Consider the following 8,425-nt stretch of genomic DNA (forward strand, 5'->3'; position numbering starts at 1 on the left):
GAAGCAACGTCAGCACAAGAACTGTTCGTCGGGAGCTTCATGAAATGGGTTTCCATGCCTGAGCAGCCCACACAAGCCTAAGTTCACCATGTGCAATGCCAAATGACGTCTGGAGGGGTGTTAAGCCCGCCGCCATTGTACTGGAGCAGTGGAAACGCATCCTCTGAAGTGATGAATCACGCTTCACCATATGGCAGTTTGATGGACAAATCTGGTTTTGGCGGATGCCAGGAGAATGCTACCTGCATGAATGCATAGTGCCAACTGTAAAGTTTGGAGGAGGAATAATGATCTGGGGAAATCTTAACGCTACAGCATACAATGACATTCTAGACAATTCTGTGCTTACAACTTTGTGGCAACAGTTTGGGGGAAGGCCCTTTTTCTGTTTCAGCATGAGAATGCCCCAGTGCACAAAGCGAGGTCCATACAGAAATGGTTAGTCGAAATCGGTGTGGAAGAACTTGACTGGCCTGTACAGAGCCCTGACCTAAATAAATTACTGTACATCAACAATACCATCCATGATTGTGGCTAATTCCATTTTAACTCAATGTTAATTCAAGTTATATTCATGAGTATAGCGTTATTGCAACTGTTTTGACAGGATCCTGAATTGCTACAACCAGGCAAGGCACTCTGAAGCTCCCTGCTACACCGAGCTGTTTGAACATGGTTAGACCATGCACATGTTTCATCCATCCATCTTTTAAATGTTTTATTTTTTACTTAACCTTTATTTAACTAGGCAAGTCAGTTAAGAACAAGTTCTTATTTACAATGACAGCCAAACGGCTTTATATTCTCTTATATCATCTTGTGCAATTTAGTCCATTTTGTATTGGCCCATAGAGATACGTTGTATTTATCTCTGTGCAGGCGACTAGTTCAGAGCCAATGTAATTTGTACAGGAGTCAGGACAAAGCAGGTACGTTTTTTTTCTTTTTTTAAGCAGGCCTGTGTACTTAAGACATCGAAATGTTGCACTTGCTAGCATAGCTATTTTTATTAGGTATGTGAATGTTACCATTTTTCAGTTTCAGGCCTAACTGTGTTGCTGGAGAAGATCAAACACTTCAACTGTATCCTTAGTGTCACTATTCTGGGTGGTGGTCATGGATGATGATCCTGGGTACGGTACATGACTGTTCTGCATTCTACAAGACATTGTTGTCTTTAGCAAGACGGCACCAAAGTTGGCTTTAGAAGAAAGAGACCAGGCTAATGCATCAAGGCTAACGGGTACCTGTCCTTGATTAGCAATCTGTGTTCCTTTAACCAGCTCTGTCCAGTTCTATTGGAGAATCGTCATCTTCTCGAGAGGGGTTCTACAGGGGTGGGTTGTGGTTCGAGCAGTTCTAAAGAGAACGTGGCCCACTGTGAGCCGTCAGCAGGAGCAGCATCGCGGCGGGCCTCCAGAGCTAGGATATCGACAACCTCTTCTCAGCCACTACACTCACACTAGAAACATCCCTGCATGATGGGTAAAACAGCCCTGCATGAAACAAGACTTCTTGAAAATGAGGAACATAAATATTAATTGGATTCAGTTTCATTAAGTAACACTTGTCAGCAAATGCAACATCCTCTAGTGCAGTTTTATCGCTTCTTTACTTGCAGTTGAAGTACAGACTGCGGGAAAAATAAAATAAGAGTTTCCCATGATTGTGAGGCATAGATACAGTTGGTAGAGCATAGCTCTTGCCACGCCAAGATAGTGGGTTTGATTCCCAGGACCACCCATACGTAAAATGTATGCATGCATGACTAACTCGCATTGGATAAAAGCGTCTGCTAAATGGCATATATATATATATTATATACAGAAGGTCATGGTATTGGCACCTGTAACTTTAATAGATGCTCAGCAACAGCCTCAACCCATGGATGGTTAGAGACCGTGGTTAGACCAGGCTCAATATAAAGAAGATCGTGTGGTGTGTAAAAAAATTATTCCAATAAAATTGTCTATCTGCACTGTCTTCATTTCATATCATGAGGCTTCTTATAGAGCGACGATCATGACTAAGTAATTTAAATAAATTAAACTCAACTCATCTGTGGTTCCATTTGACCTAGAGTTGCTAGTGCTCTTTGAACAGTACAGTTTGATGATAAAAAAAACAAGTGACATGATGCCCCATTTTTAATCAAATTCCTCTGTTTTTGGTGGTCTCGTAAAATAGAAATGCAAAAAATAACTCAAAGTACTGGATTATAATGTATATTTGGAAATACTGAACTTGAAAAATAAAGCCATGTAAAAAAAAAAAATGCTGGAAATGACTTTGTGTGCTGTAAGTCTACAGCATGTGTTTGTCATTTATATATTTTTTATGAATACAAGTAAAAGGAAGAATGCCTTACAGTAGAATAGGCTAGATGTGTTTTTTTTGTGTTTATTTTGCTGTGGCAATTTTAGCATGTAAATCCCCCAAAATGTTTTGTTGATGCATGCCAGCAAAGCCACTACACAACACTAAACAATACATTAATTGGACTATAACGGTGACAAACCGTGAACACAAACTGTTAGGGCCTACATAAAGCTCTCCCAACAGCAGAGTCCCAACAGCAGTTCCAACACCTTACCGCTGTTACACCTTGCTTATAGCGAAGCCTTGCCTGGCAGCAAAACAGTTAATTCAGCTTCATTTACTGCCTTTTAAAAAAACATATCTAATATGGCTGACTTGCTTTAACAAATGTGGTTTCCACTGACGATTAAGATGTCAGTAGATAAGAGGCAATCCCTAATTTAGATTAAGACATTAATGAGCAAGCTAGGACGGACGTAATCAATATAACTATTTGTTCAGCTCTTTTGAAATGTACAGCGACAGAATTCAGAACCAGCGCCGTTCTTACAGTATTCTCCCTGTACACCAAGTCAGAACCGAAGGATGAATAAAGTTGGCATATAAGCAGACAATGAAAGCTCTTACAAAATTCGATGAGGACATTTCTCTAAAACAGGCTATAGGCTACATGTGCACCACCAAGTCAGAACAGTAAGCTAAGTTATGCGGGGGAAAGGGACCAAATGATTAGGGTGAGGCACATGGATTACTAACAACTTAATATACACTTAGTATTACATTCTTAGCTACAGTATACATATCTCCTTGGCATTTCACAATTTATGCAGCAGCATACAAGACATTTATGGACTTACCTTGTTGTGCTGTGCTAACTTGAACAGGAAGGTGGCGCAGCTGTCCTAAGTGGGCACATTTTGCCATCAAACTTTGTCATCAAAGTCTGGCATTCCCTGGATTTATGGTGTTTTCAAGACAACTGTGAACATAGAAAAAAACAAGGTTGAATCATGACGTTAGTGGTCTTCAGGTGGGAGCTCTGAAAAGAGACCCGAGTTCGTGACTTGGAATTCTGAGTTGGATGACCGTTCAAAACGTATTTTCCCAGTTAGAGCTAGTTCCCAGTTCTCTTGAACTCACTGAAGTATAAGATTTCCCAGTTCTGAGTTTCCAGTTGTTTTGAAAGTGGCAGAAGTCATGTTGGATGACAGCAGGACCAATGTTGAATGTGTATCCTTTTACGCTTGGGAAAGAGACCCTTAAACCCAGACTTGGACCACACATCCACTCCACTGAATAGCAGGCTAGTGATTGCTCTGCAATGCTTGCAGTTAGCCACTGATTCCTTCCAAATCACTTATTGTTGAATTTGCGATTTCCAACTTGTTGTGTGATGTTTATGTCCAATGGAAGATGAGCACTGATACGTTTTATCTATAATTTCTCTTCATAAGACAAGCATTGAAAAGGATTTGCCAGTAGATTGTCGACTTGATTCATGATGACGACTGCTAGCTTGCTAGCTAAGATTTTGAAAGTATGATGTTGACATTATCAGACCAATCAAAACTATTGTAGATATAACGTGATTTGACATCATTTTATCTGTGGCCAATGATCTTCAGCCTTCTTGGATGGGCACTTCTAATTTAACTCTATGGCAGCACCCAAGGGGCTTGAATTTTCGAGCTCTCCCGGTAGATTTTGTGGTGACGTAGTGTCCCCATGAGTGACAGAACACTGAGCAAATCACAGCGCAACTAGAGAACATCACCAACCGCTACGCTCTGTATTTTCCGCTGGCTGCCCCACCACCACAGAAAGCACTGAGCTAGGCTGAAACACCTGCATTTTGGAGCTGCCATACTCAAGAAAGCAAAAAAGAGACCATGTTTGTATGCAGTTTTTAAACTCAATGATTATAAAAAATAAAAAATAAATGTGCAAACTGATATGTTACACATATTAATGCCAAAATAATATGTAAAACAGGCAACAAAAACAAGCTAAACAGGTAGGGCTCGAAATGTATAAAACCAGCAATGGGACCACCTGTAAAGTACAGTAGAGGGAGAGCTGTGCTGAGAATCACTTTTAGTGCTGCTTTCCCCACAGAGAATCATGGTGAGTCACTTACTCTTTCTCATGACACTTAAATTACAAAATGATGGCCAGACTTCATCAACGCAACTATTTTCCTACAGTCCCAATTGATTGCTGATACATAGAAACATAGCCTACTATACCTACTAGAGAAGCCTACTAGAAGCAGCTATTCTGATAATACAGAATCTTCATTAAGAGTCTAGGCGTCAATCTAATGAATCTAATCTAAGAGATATCTTGTATATCATATAGAGATATTTTTTTGCATGTGGTGCATCTCAAGCCACCTCATCCGAATATGTCACACTTATGCATCTGTGGTGGAAAGTGACAGCTCTACAGGCTGTTTGTCAGACCAGGAGACATTCCAAAAATCGGTCTTCTCACGAAAACGGAAGCATTATTCTATTCTATGTGACAGGTCCAAGGTTGAGGACTGTGGCCCCTCCTCCCTCACCTCCTGCCCCCCATGCCAGCAGTTTTCCTGTCCCTCTGCCTCCTTGCCTTCTCTCTCACTCCCCTGCAGCTTTGTAAGTACACTACTCTTCTTGTGAGAATCACAGATTCAAGAATGAACTCATATAGCGTACTACAGTTACTGGGATAGACTTTTGGTTATTATTCCCAAAATGGCTATAACTGTAGAAGTACAACTATGTTTATAAAGTAGTGTAGTGGAGTAACATGTATCCCTGTATGTAGCTTTCAGGGCCAATTCAGGTGATTCACATAGCCAATGCTTGGGTGGACTGTGAAGGAGGAAAGACTGACTTGCCACTAAAGCAGGGAGAGACTATAGATAGCATATGCATCACTGACAACCCAGTGGGATGTTGGCTGGCCAGGAACAATGTAGGTAACTGTAAGTGTATACACATACCGGTAGATATCCAGCAAATGCACACATATAAACACACACGACAAGTGCGAACTCACACACACACACACACACCGCCACCCTCCACCCTCTCTTTACCTGTTCTTAATGCCTCCTGCTCCTTGTGGGTTCTAGATGGGTATGTAAGGACCAGTGGTGTAAAGTACTTAAGTAAAAATACTTTAAAGTACTACTTAAGTAGTTTTTTGGGGGTATCTGTACTTTACTTTACTATTATATTTTTGACAACTTTTACTTATACTTCACTACATTCCTTAAGAAGATTATGTACTTTTTACATAATCTGACACCCAAAAGTACTAGTTACAATTTCAATGCTTAGCAGTACAGGAAAACGGTCCAATTCACACACTTATCAAGAGAACGTCCCTGGTCCTCCCTACTGCCTCACATCTGGTGGACCCACTCAACATAAATGCTTGCTTTGTAAATTATGTCTGAGTGCTGGAGTGTGCCCCTGGCTGTCAAAAAAAGTTAGAAAAAACTAAATTGTGCTGTCTGGTTTGCTAAATATAAGGAATTTGATGTATAGCATTTACTTTTACTTTGTAATTTTACTCAAGTATGACAATTTAGTACTTTTTCCACCACTGTACTTAAGTACTTTTAAAATTTGATACTTTTAGACTTTTACTCAAGTAGTATTTTACTGGGTTACTTTCTCTTTTACTTTAGTCGTTTTATATTAATGTTACTCAAGTATGACAATTGAGTACTTTTTCTACCTCTGGTAAAGACTAAGTCAGTGGATCTTGACATCGACCTTCTGAAGCAGGTTTACAATGACGTAGCCATCCAGGACAAAGCCTGCAGGTAAAATAAACAAAATAAATGACATGTTAAATGTTAGAGGAATATTTGTCAATATTTGTCAAGGTATGACAGTTTCTTATCTTTGTATAGTATTTGACTGACATCTAGCGGTCAGAAATGTTATTGCAAAAGTCATGCTGAAACAGTGGCTCATTGTCAAATAGTTTAGTCTTTATCCCTTCTTTCCTTTATGAAAGACCCTGAACCCTTTCCCATGTATAATCTCAATACCTGAACCCTTTCCCATGTATAATCTCAATACAGTGAATACACCATCTGGATCTTTTTGTTCAATAATGGTGTAATCTCGATTCTCAGATTTCCCCCTCCACCACCTCCACTGTTTACAGATGGAGGTAATGATACGATCACTTGTTCACTGGGAAAGTGAAGAGCAGCCGTTTCTTTCCCAGTCAAATTATTTCCCTGTATTCTATAAATAAAACCCCTATTCTATTTGTTGTTCTGTACAGTGTAAACTGTAAAATCGAGTTAAAGATGTGTGTTGCTTCATTGGTTTAAAATATGTGTTCAGCAGTACTACTGATGACCTTTTTTGTCTTTATGTCCATAGACAACATATATAACAGTGTGGAGTCCCAGAGCGTCCCTGCCCCTCCTCCTCTCAACAGGTGAGAAGATGGTCACCGTGACATAGTTGGGTCGACCAACTATACTCTCGAATAGTCAGCTCAGACACAAATGAGCTTGAAATCAATTCCTGAGTTGAATCATTTTGTGTTTCTCCATTTCAGTCTCCTTCAGCTGACACCTAGGGAAAAGCAAGGGGGATTAGACCACAAGAAGAAAAATAAGTTTGAGAAAGAGGAAAAGGAAACCGGAAGAAATTCAAAGATTTCTCATTTTGACTGGAGAAAACATAGTAACGTAATGTAGTTGAGGCTGGCACATAACTGTCTCCCTTCTCGTTTCATACTATCCATATCTGATTAAAGTGAAAATACAGAAAAAATATATTTAAAAAAACAATGTAGTTACACCCAGATAACATTCTTAAATGTTGATAAACAATTTATATTTTTTATGTGATCAGATTGATATTGTACGTGATTTGTAGTAACACTGTTGACATTTTCCACTGTCAGTTTGAAGGGGAGATCCAGGTGTTATATGATGTTACTATAGCTCCTACATTGGCCAGTAAGAAATGGGGGAACAAATACTTACAGTTAAAGCCAGGAGAGGTGATCGATGTCATTGTGAAGGCAACAGACGACAAACTGATCGTCAGGAACAGAGACGGGAAGTGTAAGTTGGCATCAGTTGTGATTGCTGTGGATGAATTATTCACAATCAATATGAATGAACCTTGAAGTTTGATTCATTGCAATATTTATCCCTCTTTTCCACTTGGTTATGTGTCCATGGTCAATGTTGGACAGTGAGATCAAAAGTTATTTCTGTTTGTAGAAACACACATGCATGCATGGGCTCACTCAAAAAACATTTACACGTACATGCGGACACACACACGCACACAAATTATACACAACTAATGTTTTGATATATGATTTTACTTCATCAGGGATGGTGGAGATATTTATGATGACATTGGAGAAGGTATGCCTCTTAACCATTCTAGAAAATATTTTACACTAACTGGACAAACATTTGTTGAAACATTTGCATTGCCAGCTGTACAGACTGCTTTCAATATGTTTGTTTGCAGTGAAAATTGGCCTACCTATAGAATCATGACAATGATAGGCCTTTTTTATTGTATGTGTTTGGAATACAATGTATCATTTCAAACATCGTCATTGGTGCTCCCGAGTGGCGCAGCGGTCGAAGGCACTGCGTCTCAGTGCAAGGTGCGTCACTACAGTCCCTGGTTTGAATCCAGGCTGTATCACATCTGTTTGTGATTGGGCGGTGCACAATTGGCCCAGCGTCGTCTGGGTTTGGCCAGAGTAGGCCATCATTGTAAATAATAATTTGTTCTTAACTGATTTGCCTAGTTAAGTAAAGGTTAAATTTAAAAAAAGAAAATGACAGCTTCTTCAAATCAAATTTTGTTTGTCACGTGCCGAATACAACAGGTGTAGAACTGGTACTATGTGTTTATTTCTGGTGAAAAAACAATGTACTTCAAATGTGTAATTTGATTGTGTTGAAAGAATTACAGATACATGTGCCTTGACTATTGTTGTTGTGTTTGTTCAATTTGAATGAATGGGTTGCAATGTAAATGAATGTGTTTAAGAACAATTGCTCTCTCAGCATGTGAAACATTTGCTGTGTATTTTAGTTGGTGTCTTAATATTAAAA

This window comes from Salmo salar, chromosome ssa24, assembly GCF_905237065.1.
Source record: "Salmo salar chromosome ssa24, Ssal_v3.1, whole genome shotgun sequence".
Classification (NCBI taxonomy): domain Eukaryota; kingdom Metazoa; phylum Chordata; class Actinopteri; order Salmoniformes; family Salmonidae; genus Salmo; species Salmo salar.